Below are 17,681 nucleotides of genomic sequence, written 5' to 3'. Positions count from 1 at the left end.
GATAGACAAAAAGAAACCCTGCTCTGTAAGATAGATGCATCCCCTGTGCAAAGGAAACTGCTGGAGGTTTTCCCAGAGGAAAAGGAAGGGAAGCAATAAACAGGGAGAGTCTGGAAACATAATTGGTATTACCGACTTCTTGCTTTCCCAGAAAATGGAAAATAAAATGAAAACTGGGGGGGGAGGGGTGTCATGCTCCTATGGAGGTGTAGCAAATTTAGTGAGAGCATGATTAAGAAAGCACACCATGAACTTGGCCAATCTGTTCCTGCTGCCCCTCTCGGTAATATTCCAGCTGGCCTTAATAAAGACAGTTCCATTTGAAGATTTCTCATGAAACAGAAGAGAATCAGTATAGACCTTGTATGTTGACTGTTATAGTGGAGAAGACAGGAAACAACACAGAGGTCAACATCATTCCTTCTCCTAAATTTAGCAATAGCACCTTTTGTGTGTGTGTGTGGATTTTACATTCGTTTCATGTGGCTTTAGTGTGATTTCCTATCACTCTGTCACTTTTCCTGCCAGAGACTTGTGCTCTAAAGCTGATCAATTAAATAACTCTAACTGTGTTTCTAAGACTAGAATATGAGTCTATAGATGAAGATGTGAAGACATTAGTTAACATCTAGATGTTCCTAAACCACCTTGCCTTTGGACTTTTCAGTAATATAAACAAATAAGTTCACCTTTACACTAAGCTAATTTGAGTTGAATGTCTTTCATTTGCAACCAAGTAAGTACAACTCAATTCATTACAGCAGAAAACAGAAGAGTTTGGAAGAATGTCCCTGAGAATCTTAGAGAAATGAAAGATGGCATGGACTTTCTGGAAGAAATAAAAACCTTAGAAAGAAATAAGGAAGAGCAAAGAGAAGTGAGTTGACAGAGTACAGAAATGAAATGGAAGAAAAAGTCAAACTAGTGCAAAGAAGAAAGCCACATAAAGAAGATACAAAAAGAAATTGGCTATAAACATTGTAGGAGACATGATAATGGGTGAGGAAATTATCATTTAGAATCACAAGATATAATTTAAAAAAATAAAATGTTAAAAGAATGAAAAGTATGGATGATAAACAGAGGCAGCCATATATATGCATACAGATATATATCGTCTCATACAATATATATTATGTTGTATACATATACATGTATGACAGATGTTTGTGAATAATTCATGTTGTTCATAAATAATAACAATGGTTAATATTTATATAGTGCTTCCAATATGTCAGGCATTTACTAAGGCCTTTCTTAACTCATTTGCTCTATAAACACTGTATGAAATTAGTTCTCCATTTCATGGGAGTTATGAACTGAATATTTGTATATCCCCCAAATCCAGTGTTGGAAGACCTATCCTCAGGGAGTAGATATAGTTAAATGACATCATAAGAGTGGGACCTTGAACCAATAAGATTATTATCCACCATCCCTTCTTCTCTCCACTCTATGTGGGCAACCATGCAGTAAGAAAATGACCATTAGGAAGCCAGGGAGAAAGTCCTCACCAGAACCCAACCATCCACCAGGCTGCACCCTGATTCGTCTTCCAGGATCCAGCACTGTGAGGAAATTAGTTTCTGTTGCATAAGCTACTCAATCACTCAGTCTGTGTCATTTCGTTATGACTGCCTAGACTAATACAATAGGCAGAAAGAGGTTAAGGAACTTTTTCAAGGCCAGTTAGAAGGTAAGTAACAGATTTGAGATTTAAAACATGCAATATCGGGCCTCCCCGGTGGCGCAGCGGTTGAGCGCTGGGTTGTGAAGCTGCCCGCGGCCTCTGCGGCCCCGGTTCGATCCCCAGCTGCTCCCCGGCCACCGGAGGAGGGTCCCACATGGCGCGCAGACCTCTCCTGCCGCCCGCTGCTCCCCTCAGCAGTGTACTTCGGTCCTTCTGCCTGCTCTGCTCCCCACTCTGGCTCTGGTGAATTCTCTCACCCTCCCGCGCTTCTGACTGTACCCAGTGCTTGTATAAACAAAACAAACAAACAAACAAATAAATAAATAAAACATGCCTCTATTAAAAAAAAATAAAATAAAAAAAAAATAAATAAAACATGCAATATCACTCCAGCCTCTACACGTTACAGCTTTCATATGTGATGCAAAACAAATGGGATCTTAAAATATTCAAAGATAAAATAAAAGAAAATTTTATTGAAATGCCAGTAATAATAAGATATTATATGGCATTTACTATCTGTCAGGCTATGCAAAATAACACACTGTGTCAGTAGAAACACTGATAACATAGAAAAGTGGATCTACATTAAAGTTACTCGTAAAAGTAGATAAAGATCACCTCCATGGTGTCCAACCAAATCATAAATTTAAGAAAAATATCTGAATGACCTCAAACTTCTCCATGGCGGCCCTCCCTGGTGGCTCAAGGGCTTAAGTCTCAGCACAATGAAGCTATTGGCAGCCACTGCACCACCGAGTGCTATCCCCAGCCAGGGAGCTGACCCACATGGTACAGCAGACCTCTCCTGTCTTGCCTGCTGCTCCCCTCAGCAGTGTATTTCCGTCAGTCTACCTGTTCTATTCCCCACGCTGTCTCTGGTGAATTCTCTCAACCCCGCACCTCTGGCCTAGACCCCAGGTCTTAGATGTATTAATAAAATAAATCTTTTTTAAAAAAAAAACTTCTCTATGGCAAACATGCAATGATAAACAACATTTGACCACTCATGTAAAAATTGCATTTTAAAAATAATTTTAATTGTTTTACTTTTATCTTATATCAATTTAATATTGATATATTATGTGAAGGTTACATTTTATGTTGAATCCTTTGCTTCATTAAACCATCAATAGATTATGTGAATATCTTTATTATAAAAAATGTGATTGAGCTAAAGTACAAAAATTAATGCATACTACTTTATAAATTTTGTATGTACTTATTTTATTACTATTTAAACATTGACACATTTCACTAGGAGCAAAAACAAATTTTTTTGTCTGATATTTTCTAACCTTTCATCATATAAAAAAACTAGAGCTTTATACATTTTTCAGTTTTGTTATTACAAAGGTGTGTTTGTCAAGACAGAATGACAAAGAGAATTTTATTTAATAGTTAGCACTTAAATATTTAGTACAGGGTACAGGATAAGAGAGTTTCCATTTTATTGTTGCCATAGACCTCACAACTGTTAGGGTCAGACTGAATAGCAAAAATAATAGCCATGAGATGAAGAGAAAGAATAAGATATTAATATCCTTATAATTTAGAGCAAAGGATTAACAGACACTGAAGGAAGAAAGTCAAATAGGGAGCTTTTTTCTTTTAAAAATGATTCTCAATCCCTCGATGTAATCCATAATCTTCATTTTAAATTTTTAGGAATCTTTTGGAAACTTTAAAAATTTTAATCCGAGGGGGCCTCCTTGGTGGTGCAAGGGGTTAAGCACCACGCTATGAAGCAATCTGCAGCCTCTGCAGCATGGGTTCCATCCCCAGCCAGGGGTGACACAGCTGACATCTCCTGACTCGCCTGCTGCTCCCCTCAGCAGTACATTTCAGTAGATACACCTGTTCTGTTCCCCACTCTCTCTGGTGAATCCTCTCAGCCCCCACAATCTCTGGTCTGTACTCCAGCTCCTATATGCATAAATAAATAAATCTTTAAAAAAAATTTAATCAGAGACCAATGCTTTATTTAATTTTTTGGCTAATATCCTATTAACATTAATTCAATTAAACTTAATACATATTAACAAAATAGATCATGATAACCTCATTTTTGTGAAATGTTTCCCAACCTTCTTTCTTCTCTCTGTACATAGAAGTCTGAGGTTCTCTAAAGTGAGAGGAGCTGTCTACGGGAGTATATGCCTGTGATTTTCATTTCTCTGTTTCCAATATTCTGGATTGCTTGAATTTGTTTCCACTTCAGCTTTCATTTTCTAAACAAATGAATGAATGAATGAATGAATGAATGAAACGAGCACGTGTATAGGTGTGTTTAGAGAAAACAGAATCAATCATATTAGTTTTGCCTACCAGGACTCTGTAATTGTTGGGCAATTTGTTGAATTGGGATTCCCTGGCTTGATGATCTCAGCCTATGTCATCTCATTTAGATTCCACTTGAGGTGATTTGCATCATCCTTACTGATTTGCATAGTACCATATGCTGCCCCAGCTGAATCTTTGCACAGTATGAAATAATTCCTTTTGACAGGGTAACCACTATTACAGCAGTTAGGACAAACTAGGAGAGCGCTCTAATCAAATTAAGGAAGCAGTAACTAGACAATTAGGTTTACCCCACCACCAAATGCTGGCCCCTAATCTCCTCAAGATATCTAGGGAACATTTGGTCGGGAAAGACTTGGGGCCATTTAGACTGGTACTGTACTGTAAATGTGGGACCTCCTGAAGGCTTTTATTCACAAACTCTTTAGGCCATATTGCCGGCATTAACTCCTGAGTTTTGCCATACTTTGAAAAATGAATATTTCAGTGCATGCTTCAAAACCCAGAGGTTTAGCCACAGGACAAGAATGCAACTACAAACTGGCTTATCTGTTTAGCCTGGTGGCCTCATGCATTAATTTAACAACCACATGCTTAAATTTTAGTGTCACAGGTTAACCTTTAATTATCTGACAGAAAGATACAGTTGAACGCTCTGGAATGCAATGCCCACACTGTCCTTCCGCCCCTCCAGCGCTGGTACGGCCCCTCAGTCTCCCTTCAGTGCAGCCATGAACAGTCCTTTCCGTAAGTTGCAAAGGGAGGATGTGATTTTACAGCTATCTCAGAGCGATTGCTGCTAAACTTTCTGTTTCAAAACGTAACCCTCTTCCTTGATCAGCATAAAGAACTTGACTCCTAGATTCCCTAGAAAATTGCTGCTTCCCCTCCCCCCCCCCCCCCCCCCCCCCCCCCCCCCCCCCCCCAGTGTGTGCTCCTAAACACAGCTGAGCCCCAAATCTAAGCCAAGTGTCTGAGATGAAAACTCACTCCAGGGATAAATAAGGGGGATGGCGAGGTCAGAATTCCCCTGGAGAACTACCTGGGAGAGAGGAGCTTCCATTCTTAAGCCATGGCGCTATTCTGAAGGATGCCAGGAGGTGTGGATTGAATACTTTCTCAGGTCTCCTGAACTTAGAAGGAAAAAAAAAAAAACCTTGGAGTGTTAATTGTGGGGACTGATGGCTTTTTTATAACATGGGTCTTTAAGAACAGTCAATTAAGGTTTACCTGCTGGAGCATTTTGCAAAACAAATCAATATCTCATTTATTAAAAATTAAGAACCCATAAGCTTCTAATACATGAGTGAAAAAGCAGGGAAGTAGTGTAGCAATGCAGTCTGGGGGCGGGGGTTGGGGGGTAGGGGGAAAAAACCATAATGTACATTTATGATTTTAAATATACCACAGAGTTCGGGTGTTGTCATGCTGCACTGAATGGCATTAGCATAATCAAGTTTGCTTACTTTTAGTTTATGAGCTGTAGACTGCAGTTAAGCTTGATTTTTATGCTGTTTCTTTTAAATCATGGGCATCAGCCCCAAAAGCAGGAGCGTAGTTAAAGAAGGAACTCACAAAGGCTGGAGAGAATAAGCAGCTGTGCGTTTGGGGGGTTTTGTTTTTTGAATTGGAATAGGAAACAGGGCAATGAAAAGACCATCTTCAAAAGGAGGAAGGAAAGGAAAGGAAAAAATAACCACCCTTTGTCTCAAGTGCATTGACATGCACAACACCTATTACTAAAAGTTGTCCCCTCATTAACAGATGCTGTTACACTACAATTCAGACTCAAGTTTAAAGGATGATGATGACAAATGTGGAGTGTAGTGAAACACTAAAGGGTCTGACAAGCCAAACCAATAACTCTAGAAATCTGTCTGTGGAATTGAGGCTGCAAGATGGGGAGGGGAAACACAGAGTGGAGGAGCACCTTGCACTCAGGACTGTGGGTGCTTGTGTGGTGGGTGGGGTGTGGTGCCAGGCACCTGAGGACGTGTGAGCCTATGCCTTTGAATCACATACAAATCACGTACACATGTAAGCTCATGTTACCACAGTTTTTTAATTTTTTTAAAAAGATTTATTTATTTATACAAGATCCGGGGTACAGGCCAGATCCGCAGGAGGGTGAGAGGATTTACCAGAGACGGAGTGGGGAACAGAATAGGCAGAAGGACTGAAATACACTGCTGAGGGGAGCAGCGGGCGAGACAGGAGAGGTCTGCCCTGCCATGTGGGACCCTCCCCGGCCGGCTGGGATCGAACCCTCGCTGCAGAGGCTGCGGACAGGTTCACAGCGCTGTGCTCAAATGCCTGCGCCACCAGGGGAGGCCCCAAATTTTTTTTTAATTTCAATGAAAAGATAATTTAAAAATAAGATCATCAAAATAACTTCTTTAGTAATTTCTCCCCTTTGTAAAAGGACCATTTACAATGAAATACAGTATTCTTATTTCTGTGAAGGTAAAGAAGGAACTAGCAAGAAATAATGACAAATGATGCTTCTGTTAGGAATTTCTATTCCTTTCAAATTTTAGGTTTAAAATTTAAGTAGTTATAACCCAAGGGAAAAAAGGATTGTAGGGGTGCTCAGCGTCACTTTCCAGCCTGAAGCAGGACTATCTTGTAGACGCCCTGGGGACCTCTACAGAAGCCTGTAACTGGAGCTCAGGAGGGCTTACTTCCTCTCCCTTTGGGGACTGATACAATACACAAACTGACAGGAGAAGTAAGATAGATGGAGCAGATAAAGGAGATTATTTTGCATCATTCTTCCATTGTTACTACCGCTCCTTTTGCTAAGTCAGATGTCAGTAGCTGATGGATGTTTTATCGTAACTATGCTCACTGAAAAAGAAAAAAAAAATCTATGTAATATGTGCTCATCTCAGTCTTCACCAGCTGGTTAAGGTTCGAAACCCAAATCTCAGTGGCTCCAACCCCCTTTACAGCTTTAACTCAAAAGACCACCCACCCTATCCCCAGGGTAGTGGGTCTTGGTGGGGCTCAGCTCTGCTGCTTTCCGAGCTTGTGCAGAGCTCTGGCCCTGACGTTTCTAGGGAGAGACCATTCTGACTCCAGAATGCAGATCCTGTCTTTGTTGCTGCTGCCTGAATCCTGCAGGGATTGAAAATCAACTCTGGCCCATGTCAAAGAGCTGGAACCTCCCCCTCCTGCCTGGAGGCCAGCCATCCCAGCACCACTCCAGCAAAGTCAGAAAGGAGGGTGGGGCTGGTCGAGCTGAGGGGGGAAGACAGGATTTCCTACAGAAATTCAGCTTGAATCTCAAAATATCATAGCAATTAGTGATTCTGCTCTTCCTCCCTGGGTGGCAGGGCTGAGTCTGGAGCTGCAGCCCACAGGCCAGAGGCTCCTCAGAGATGCGGCCCTGAAGGTGAAAACCCACTTGCATCACTCAGGCTGTGAGCATTGCCTGCTCCCAGCTGTCTGCAGTGGAGTGCCAGGCGTGTATAGGGTGACACTTCTGAAGTAAAGGGCAGGTAATGACTTCATTTTTAACTTGGAAGGAGAGGACAGGAAGATTCTGAGAGGAAGATCACGTGGGCAGCCCTCAAGTATTTAAGGGTATATTCTTTCAATGTACACAAATATGTGCACACACACACACACACAACCCATGCCAGCGTAACTCCTGTGGCTCATTAGAGATGGGGGCAGATTCTCTGACAAGCTTCGCATTGGAGATGGGTTTTTCCTCCCAGTGGCTCTGGGCTGACCAATTGCGTCTGACTAGGAGAGCTCAGTGAAGTGAATCTACGCTGAACCTGAGCCTGGCCTGTAAGAGACTGGCAGCCTTTGCTTCAGCCTGTTGAAGCACTGGACCACAAATGAGAAGTTCAGCTAGGCTGTTTCTGGGACCATGTGAAGAGGCCTGAGGCTACATGGAGACAGAGGGTGAGAAGGGCCAGGGGAGTCCAGGTCCTTTCCAGCTGTCCCTGCCAGAGCCCCCAGGCACCCAGTGCCCTCCACATGAACCCAGTCACCATCTGAATACCACAGAGGGACCCCAATCAGCTCCACAGTTTACCAAGGACTCTGCCAATTCCTGACCCATAGAAAATGCTGGAGTTTTCATGCACTAAGCTGGAGAGCACTCTGCAACACAGCCAAACATCCCACACTGCATCAGGGCAGATTTGATGCAGCCCTGGCACGTGTTCACAACCCCCTTCCCTGTTGAGGTCTAGGCCTGGGCCATGTCTGATCCTTCTCACCAGACTCCTTCCCCCAGTGCAGACTTCTGAGTTCTCAGAAGTACAGTCCTCAAAGGACCAAGCAGGTTCCTCAGAGGACTTGCAACTTTTCTCCTATTAGATGCAATTACTCCATGCAACCAGACACCATCAAAGTACTGGAACCCCTTCTCGGTCCACCCAGGACATCGTCTTATTCTTACTTTCCTAGATGCCATCATTGCTATTTTAAACTTTAGAAACAAAAAGATTAGGGGATGGAGATTAAAACAGGAGGAGAAAAAGATAAATCTTTTTCAAAATATTCTTAGAATTTGAGTGGAAATAGTCTAGGATGGGAACTGCATGAATGATTATGGTCCTTTAATTCCTTATTTTTCCTTTGGAATCATTGTGTTTTCTTTTTCCCATTCTTCAAGTCCTAAAGCCTGTGCTGCATTTCAAGATAGTAATCCAAAAGTTCCCAATTATGATTCTGTTAGAGCGATTTGTTCTTTCTCTTGCCCTGCTAAAATTGGCATTTCTAGCTGGGATCCACAGTGAGCTCGGCACATGGCCCTAGCTCTGAATCAGATGCCAAGAACACCTTTTCAATCTGGCTCCTGGGGTGTCGGCATTGATGTGCTACGCTGGGGCATCAATGTGATGTTCAGTGACGCATAGTTCTTGCTATTCTCAGGGCTACATGTGACTGTTTACAGAGCTACAAGAAAGAGCCTAATTTTCACCTGCTGACAAAATGAACATGGATCAGATGCTTCTAGATCTTGGTGCCGCTCTTAGTGACCAGTAATCAGCTGAGTTTGGGTGCAGCTTATAGTGGAGGTGTACTGGATCCTAGATCCCCAAACGGACCTTTCATTACACCTGGTCATGGAGACACCTTCTCTTAGCTGGCTAAATCTCTCAGGAATCAAGAATTCAACGTCTCAAAGGTACTGTGACCCATTTATCAGGAGATAGTTATTTTCTGACTCTGACATAAAGTTGTGGGGTATTTGCAAAAAGTACCAAAAAGAATAAAATCTGAGAGAAGGGTTGACCGGATTAGTTAGGACTCACTGTTTGAAATGGTAGCGAAAGTAGGGCAGTATGCACTCATTACCCGTACAGGACTCTTTGAGAGTGGAAGGAGGCATTGCCGATGATATTCCAGGACAACAGGTATAAAAGTGAAATGACCTAGATGGGACACATTTCCACACTTAAAATACCCCAACTCCACTTGGCTTAAGCAATAAAGATGGTTCATTCACCCTAACAAGGACCCCAGTGGACTTGAAAGAGTTCAACCAGTTTCTCGAATACCTCCACTCTGCCTTCTGGATGGGAGTGTCATCCTAAGGTCAGTTTTGAGGCCACAGAGCAGCCTCCATGCTACTCCTCCCACACAGCCACAGAGAGAACACATCTATCTGTCCCAGCACTTCAAGAAAGTCGAGGCTCAGACACTCATGTCATGTGGCCCCCATCTCTCCAGAGGACACGGCCAAGGAGACAGACCACCTTGGCTGACTCAACCAGCAAGGGCCCTGCCAAGAGGAGCTGTGAGTGGGTCAGTTTCTCACAAGTAGAGGGTAGTTTGAGGATGAGGGTTTTTTTCCATGAATACATTCCTTTAACATATTATTTCATTAACATATATTCTTGTTAGTATAGTAATCAAGGAGAGGGGTCAAATATTATATAGTAACCATATTGGTTTATTGGAAACAAACCTGAAATTTATAGTGATTCTTTGATGCTATGGTAGTAAACAGGGGGACTCTTAGGTGTAAACTCATGTTTTACCATTTCATAGGCATGTGACTTGTGCAAGCTGTTTGACCTTAATCTCATTTTCCCAGTGTGAGTACTAAGATAATAATAGTAACAACCTTACATGATTGTTACGGGATTAAATAATATATGCAAAGTATTTATGACATTGGTTGTCCTTAGTTCATGGTTAATACAGATTAGCTTCTATTGCAATGATCATTTAAGTGACTTGAGGGAGGTGTTCATGGGAATTTTCAAGCCAATGCTATGGTCTCAACAGTAGAGAACTCACCAACTTGGATGAAAGGAAAATAATGAAGGCAGAAATAATAGCTGGAGGAAGCAGTCAGGTGAGGGCTGGGTAGGGGAGAGGAGAAGAATGGCCTCAAATAAGCAGATGTGTGAGTCTGGTTTCAGAAAATTTAAAATGGTTCCTGCCCAAGGTGAATCTATCATTTTTAAACTTTGCAACAGGCTCTCTTAGGAACCTTTTCCAATGTTTCATGGCCAAGAAATTCTCCCTTATATTCAAGATAAATCCCACGGGTTGTCACATAAGCCCCTTTTTATGGTTTCACACAAGATAAAACATGGGTAAAGGTTTAACAGACATGGAGAGCTAAGATGGAGCTTTAGAGATGTTGCAGAGGGAAAGTGACAAGGCTTAGTAACATCCATTCTTAGTGACAGGGAGAAAAGGGTAGTGTCAGATGCAGGCCTGTGATAGAGCCCATGAAAAAGGAGGGAGACAAGGGTGTCTCTGACAAAGAGGGTGAGGGAAGAGGTTGGTCTGCTTGATAAGAAGTTGGATTTATGAATATAAGGTAGTGGTATTACCAAGACTGATAATGAAATCAAAATGGTGCCAGAATAGTAAAGAAGACATCTTTCCTTCCTCTCTGTCCCCTGGTAGATAAGTAGGTGGTTAAAAAATAGAGGGTAGGGGGAAATACTGCACACAATGAGAACTTTCACCATCTGTATATATTCCAGCAAGATTTATGCATAATAAAAACATAAAACATGGATATAATCAAATTCTACTTTTTTGATGTGTGTGTGTGTGTGTGTGTAGGAGTGGGAGGAGTTGGCAGTGGGGAGGGTTGGGCAGTGGGGGTGGTAGTGGTTTTTCTTTGCCTTCGGTCACTTCAATAGCAAAAGAGGTACTTTTTTACACGAGCCTTCTATCCATGAGCCTTCTGCCTTATAAATGCAATCTGAACCACTCACAAGCACTACACATGCGCAGTTATTTTAGTTTTTGTTTTCCTGTTTCCCTGTGGATTTTCTGGGAGACTAGTCCCTTAAACTAGATTTTTTTTTAATCAAAGATTTCAACAAGAGACAAAGTAGGTTATTCAAACTTGGTTATTTGCTAATATAACGATATTAAATGTAACTTCTCCAAAAATCAAATACAGTTTTATTACAAAACATTATCTGAGGTTTTATAAATACTTAATTTAACTGTCTATATACAGAAGTAATTGTTTTAGCTTGAAAATAGTAATAATAAGGGCCTGCCTCTGAAATTTGTACTTTGATTTGGAAAGAGGAAATGTTTAGTTATATCACTGGTAGAAAATTGAAATCCTAAAGAGGAATTGTGTCCCACATAAAAGAATGAATGTGAGAAGAATTTGTTTTTTTCTTGGTTTTGTTCAGCCATTTTACTTTGCGTAAGTCACAAAGTGTGGCTTTTTTAACTGTGTGTCTACCTTAGTTCCATTATCAAATTGATGGTAAATAGGCTTTTTTTTTTTTACAAGTGTCAGTGTTACAGGCAACCCCAACATAAAATGGGTTGTCTGACTGTGGGTGCCCACCCAGTGCGCTTAAAAGGAACTTATTAATACTCCACTGCAGGCACACACAAAAGGGAAGGGGATTGAGGAAAAGTACAGCTCAGGGTGAAAAGTGGGAGATAAAGTCTCAAATGTGTCCTACCCTTTCTGCCAACCTGGAATTCCAATGGCATGCTGAGAGCTGGCGGAGAGCCAAGAGCCGTGAAGCCAAGAGAGAGCCCCCCAAGACCCACGTGTCTGATTTTATACCAAACCTGGCAGCTTAACTCCGCTCGCAGGTCCCAGCAACCCTTGCTTTGGGGATCATGGGATTTGTCATTTTCAGTGTCTTGATGGCTTTGGACTGGAGTTGAGGTGGAGTCCACAAAGCCTGTATGGAATTAGCTCAGGACATCCTTTCCCCCTGACAATTCCCCCCTTTCACTTTTTGCCACCACTTCCATGGTGATGAAGATCAAATATATGGATGCTGGGGTACAGTCTCAGATGAAAATTTTTCAGGGTTCCAGAGTGAAAGAAAACTAGTCTCTCCAGGTATTGTCCATTGTGGAAAGCAAAAGTCCTCCATTCCTGGAAAAACAGTTCATCAGTCCAAGCCAAAAAAAAAAAAGCATCTGGAGTCATTGACCAAAACAAGACAGCAAATATATCAAAATCACAGGAAAAAAAATCTTAAAATTGGTTCAACTTATGTAAAAAACAAGTTCTCTCAACCTTGATCCCAAATTGTTTCAACAGCATAGCAAAAGTTTGCAAACTCAATCTACTTTTAAACCATATTACCTATTTTTACATAAAATCACAGGGCAGAATAAACAGCAATTTTGCTGGCTTTGTTGGAATACTCCATACAGGATCAGAGCGAACTCTTGAAATTCGGTCCATGTAGGCTTCAAGAACAAAGTTGGTCTTAGACTCCACCTGGGTTTTCTTCTTCTCGAGGGTACCAGGACTTTTTCGTTTGCTGGGTTGTCCAGTCCTGCCAATGGAGGCAAGCTTCCTCACCTTCTTTGGAGGTCTCTGGAACCCTATGAACATAGGAACAGGTTCCCCTCTTCTTGGTTCAGCTCTGTCTCAACTTCGGAAGAACTCCACTCAAAGCCACACAATGACTCTCATGTCCAATTTTTTTTTTTTTAGTTGAAGCAGACAAAATCCCTATGGAAGTTATGCAAAAACAGACTCTGAGATAAGTAGTAAAAAAATTACTACCACTATTTTTATGCTGTGTTGGTATCAAGGGGAAAGAAAATGTGAACACAAGTTAGCTCTGCTGAAAAAAGAAAAAAATTCAACATTGCTGCAGGTCCTGGTCAGTCAAAACAAGAAAATTTTTGTGGATTCAGAACAAAATGCAAAAAAAAAAAAATCAGCATTATGTCAAAACTTAGTAAACATCAGGTGTATCTCCAGGTCTATTCAGTTCTTTGTAGGAAATTTTTTACTCACAACAGTTCCATCAATAGGAATCTGTTGAGGTCTTTTCTCCCTATTTTTTTTACAGAAACAATTTCTGTAGATATCAAACAATTAAAGTATACAATATTACAAGGTGACAATCACCACTGACAATTTACATATATATCAGGTACTGAGAGGTCGTATATACACGTTTTAGAAAAACCAATGTTAACATTTCTGTACATGTCAAAGTTTCCCCATTTTCCCAAGTGACGATACTTCCCTTCTAGTTTTATTTCACTAGGTAAACCGAATAGGACAAATTCATCTAAATGCCTTTCCCAGGAGGAAAGGGAAAAACTTTGTGGAGTGTCTCAGGAGCTCTACTGAGGTTCCACAAAATTTCCTTTGATCAACCAAATGACAGGCTACCAAATTTTTTACTTGAATTTAGATTTCTGGGAAGCTTTGCCATAAACATCAAAAAACAACAGCAACAACAATATTCAATCTCTATGAAGGTACCAGCTTAGATCAGTAGTACAATGTTGACAATCAAACCATAACCTTTAGTTTTTTTCCTCTTAATTGGAGACTCTTTTTTTTTCAATGTCTATAGACAGCATGTATACAAATTTTTCAACCTCTAGAGGCCAAGACAGTTAGACACAAGGACATACAAACATACAACACATAGGCAAAGACAGTTTTTTTTTAGTTATGCCACATGGAATATATTATGTAACTGCAGTTTTAACACGCAGGCATACATTTGCTAATTTAAACACCACTGCTCCACAGCTGGCTTGCAAAACCCCTCAGGCAGAGGTCAGGAAGTAGTCACAGACAAAGCAACATATCACCGAAGAATCATTATTGCCTTTAGAAATGCTAATGAGACAGCAGAGATCACAAAAAGAAAAAAAAAAATGATCCAAAGTCCTAGCAACAAGAACCTCTGAATTTTACAAGAGCCTGCCAAGTGGCCTCAGACGCCATCTTTGACCTGGCCACATGGTCCAACATACTACCTAAGCTTTTGAGTAAAACTGTTTGTTACACAGAACAATTTCCAAAAAAATCAAATCTCTTAGCAAGTCACTACAAACAAACTACACACAGACACACAGAATCTTCACAAAGCCCAAAGCAGTTTTTCAACAGCAAATCTACATATGAAACAAACACACTAGAGAAACCAAAAATCACATTTGTGCTTATGGTAGCCAGTGCTTATGGTAGCTCAATTTCCCCATGGGGCTGACTAAACATGGATGGCTCTGTCCTAAATCAAATTAGGCATCAAATCTGTTATAGGGCAGGGAGAGGGGCACCCCAGACCCTGCAAACCTGCCTGCTCTACATAGGTTCTGCCATCCGCCGCATCAACACAAAACATATGAGACTTTAAGGGAAGGAAATTTAATACAATTAGGAAACAATACAGGAAAGGCAAAGAATCTAGTTTCTAAATCAAGTACCCAAAGTTACCTGTCCCCTTGTGGGTAAAAGTCCATCCAAATGGGATTGGCCCAGAGCAAGGCCCCAAAGCCTGTCACAGGTCTAAAGCATCTTCCATTGGAGACCCACAGAAAAGGATCAGAAACCACCAGACAAGTCTGGAAGGAAAAGAACAAAATCAAAATCAAGACAAAAACCGCCATTGTTAGCTCCCCACAGGTCTCACCCACATCTGTGTCACCCAGTCCATGACCAAAAGGCAAGCGAGTTTCTTCACGTGTCTCTAGGCTCCATGTGCCTCCTCCAGGTCTCCTTCTGGCTCCATCCTGCTTCCTTCCTCAGTCTCCTCTGCAGCTTCTTCTCTCCCTGCTCAGCTCCACCCTCCCTTGGGTGGGGCAGGGAACCTGGAATCTCCCCCTTTCCTGGGGACCACCCTGTTACAGTAGTAGCTCGAAAGATGATTGCACATGAATGAATTAAATTTGAAATAATCAATTCACAGTCCTGAATTTATATATGAGAAGCACTGAAATATTATGTGTGTTGATCAAACTTATAGACACAATAAAGTTGCACTTCATATTTTAAAATATATCTAACCCTAATGTATTAATACACTTAAGAATTTAATTCTTACTTAACTACTTGACCTACTACTGTCCGCTAGTCTCAATTATTTAACAACTTAAACTGACAATAAGTATGTAAATGGAAAGCACCCCAACATAATACAGGTACCTTCCTAAGTGCCAATTACATGCCTCAACATTCCCTTCAATTTGAATGTGTTAGTAAGAATCTAATTACACTGGTTTATAGCTGATGGAATTACAGAAGGAGAAGATTTCTCTCCTACATACTTATTAGACCTCAATAAGTGTTCCTTTGCAATCTGTTGCTATTCAATTACCAAGTAATAACTGTCTTAATGAATCTAATTGAAATGCTTATTTCAGACTCCTATCACAGAAAAAAAGCAGACTTCACTAGGAGTGCTTCCCTGGGATGGGGTCTGACTTGTTTATCCAGAAAGAAGTGGCTTCACTGGTAAGAAGCTCACATTGTGAGAGCTTTTGCAGAATTTCAAGGGCATTCACTTCTCCATGGTTCCTGCACCCTAAGATGGAGTCTGCTCCAACTTAAGCCCACCCTGCCTGAGCGCTCGGGAAATCACTGTTTTGAGTTTTCTCCTAACAATGAAAAACTTTTGCTGAATTTTCCTCAATGAAGACAGGCTAATAATAACAATTAAAATACCAATAGCTAATAAGCATAGGGCACTTCCTGGTGCCATTGCTGCCTAAACACTGTACATATAGAAACTCTTCCATCTCCACATGCTCCCTAAGAGGGGCATATGCCCCGACTGCATCCACTTAACAAATGAGGAAAGGGAGGGTGGCTTAATTTTTGGAGAAGGGCACATTCACAGAGCGTATAGGGTAATCAATGGCAGTGATCAGGGTGCATCCCCATAGCATAAACCAGACTTGAAATGACTGACTGTTTATCTTAGTCAATGTCTCCTCTTCTTATTTAGGAAATTCAAGCTTCAAACCTCAGTGGGCAAAGGGACTAGATCATTCACTTCCACTGAAACCACTCTGCATTGTTTATCAGCAACAAATACTTACAAAGCAAAAATACCACCCGGCCCCCCATTATTATGTTCCATGTAATGGCCCTTCCCCGGCCTGCCTTCACCTTTCTGCAGCTTTTGTGTGGATAAGCAACTGGGCCCTTCTAGCTCATTCATCTCAAGTGGATGATAGGATTTGTTTGAAAGAACATATAAGAGCTTAGCCCAAAACTGACCCCAGCGTTTATTAAAAAGGAAGTTCAGATTTCATTGGCTCAAACACAAAAGTGAGATTGATTCCATGAATCCCAGACCACTGGCAAATTGCAACATTTTATACAGATTTTGTGAGGCTGCCCCATTGACCCCTGGAGATCCAGCGGGTCCACAGAGCTACTGGCACAGACATGCTCAACCCAGTTACTGAGAGCTAAGTTACCCTCAGCAAGTGTCGTTTTAGGTTGTGTCCTCAGAGTTGTGTTGATGGACATTGAGCAGACAGAGCTCTGGGGAATAATCTGCATGAATTTTCTTCTAAAAATGATGTGGTAGGAATTCCCTGGTGGTGCAGGGGTTAAAGACAAAGCACTATCAAGCTATCAGCAGCCACTGCAGCACAAGTTCAATCCCTGGAGTGGGATCTAAGCCGCATGGCGCAGCAGACCTCTCCTGTCTCGCCCACAGCTCCCCTCAGCAGTGTATTTCAGTAGATCTCCCTGTTCTGTTTCCCATTCTGTCTCTGGTGAATCCTCTCACTCCCCACACCTCTTGCCTATACCCCAGTTCTTGTATGCATAAATAAATAAATCTTTAAAAAAAATGGTGATGTGGTTGGTGACACCTCAGTGATGGCAAAGATTTCTGGTGGAACAATGTCTCTGTGGAATTTACAAGGATTTTGGAAATAAACAAATAACCTATCTGTCCAGAATGAAAACAACACTCTATAAATTGTCTAGGTTTGCTGGAGCATCACCTTCTGACTTCCTCAGATTTGGTTTTATTTGTAACCATTGGTTCACTGCAGCAATCACCAGTATCATTGCACTCTCCAGTTATGAATAGCCACAGAGGGAGTCCTCACACCCGTTCCCGTCCCACATTGTTATCTTATTTTAAATTATGGGACATGTGGATGTAAGGGATGATGGTGGGGAAATAAAATGAGGGAGGGAAAGGAATATACAAATGATAGCACTACAGGTTATATGCGATGTCCTGCTTTCATCCAACACTCTTCTGGCACTTCTGCTTGGAACACACAAATATACGTTTGTGGTGTTTTCATCCAGACATATGTATTAGTCCCTGCTAATTCCAGGGATTCCCTGACACCTCTTGCACTTATTCAGGAACAGTTGTTAAGGAGCAGTGGATATTTATATCTACCCAGTTAATATAATATCAAGATGTTAGACTAGATCTACCATATGATCCAGCAATTCCACATCTAGGTATCGATCTGA

At 41.3% G+C, this 17,681-nt stretch overlaps 1 long non-coding RNA gene across 4 annotated transcripts in view; it reads right to left on the bottom strand.

Annotated features, from left to right (window-relative positions):
* LOC119238588 (uncharacterized) overlaps positions 1-17,681 on the bottom strand; it is a 101,978-nt gene that overhangs the window by 75,034 nt on the left and 9,263 nt on the right. For 2 of the 4 annotated variants that reach the window (XR_008554125.1, XR_008554126.1), the window contains exon 2: positions 14,667-14,794. The exons of the other annotated variants lie outside the window; for them this stretch is intronic. This is a non-coding gene — a long non-coding RNA (uncharacterized LOC119238588). The remainder of the gene's footprint in view (positions 1-14,666; positions 14,795-17,681) is intronic. 4 annotated transcript variants of the gene reach the window in all.

Source organism: Talpa occidentalis, unplaced genomic scaffold (genome assembly GCF_014898055.3).
Source record: "Talpa occidentalis isolate TD23 unplaced genomic scaffold, MPIMG_talOcc4v2.1 talOcc4.11, whole genome shotgun sequence".
Taxonomy (NCBI): domain Eukaryota; kingdom Metazoa; phylum Chordata; class Mammalia; order Eulipotyphla; family Talpidae; genus Talpa; species Talpa occidentalis.
Note: the sequence above shows the minus strand (reverse complement) of the source record. Positions and strands in the feature narration are given on the sequence as shown.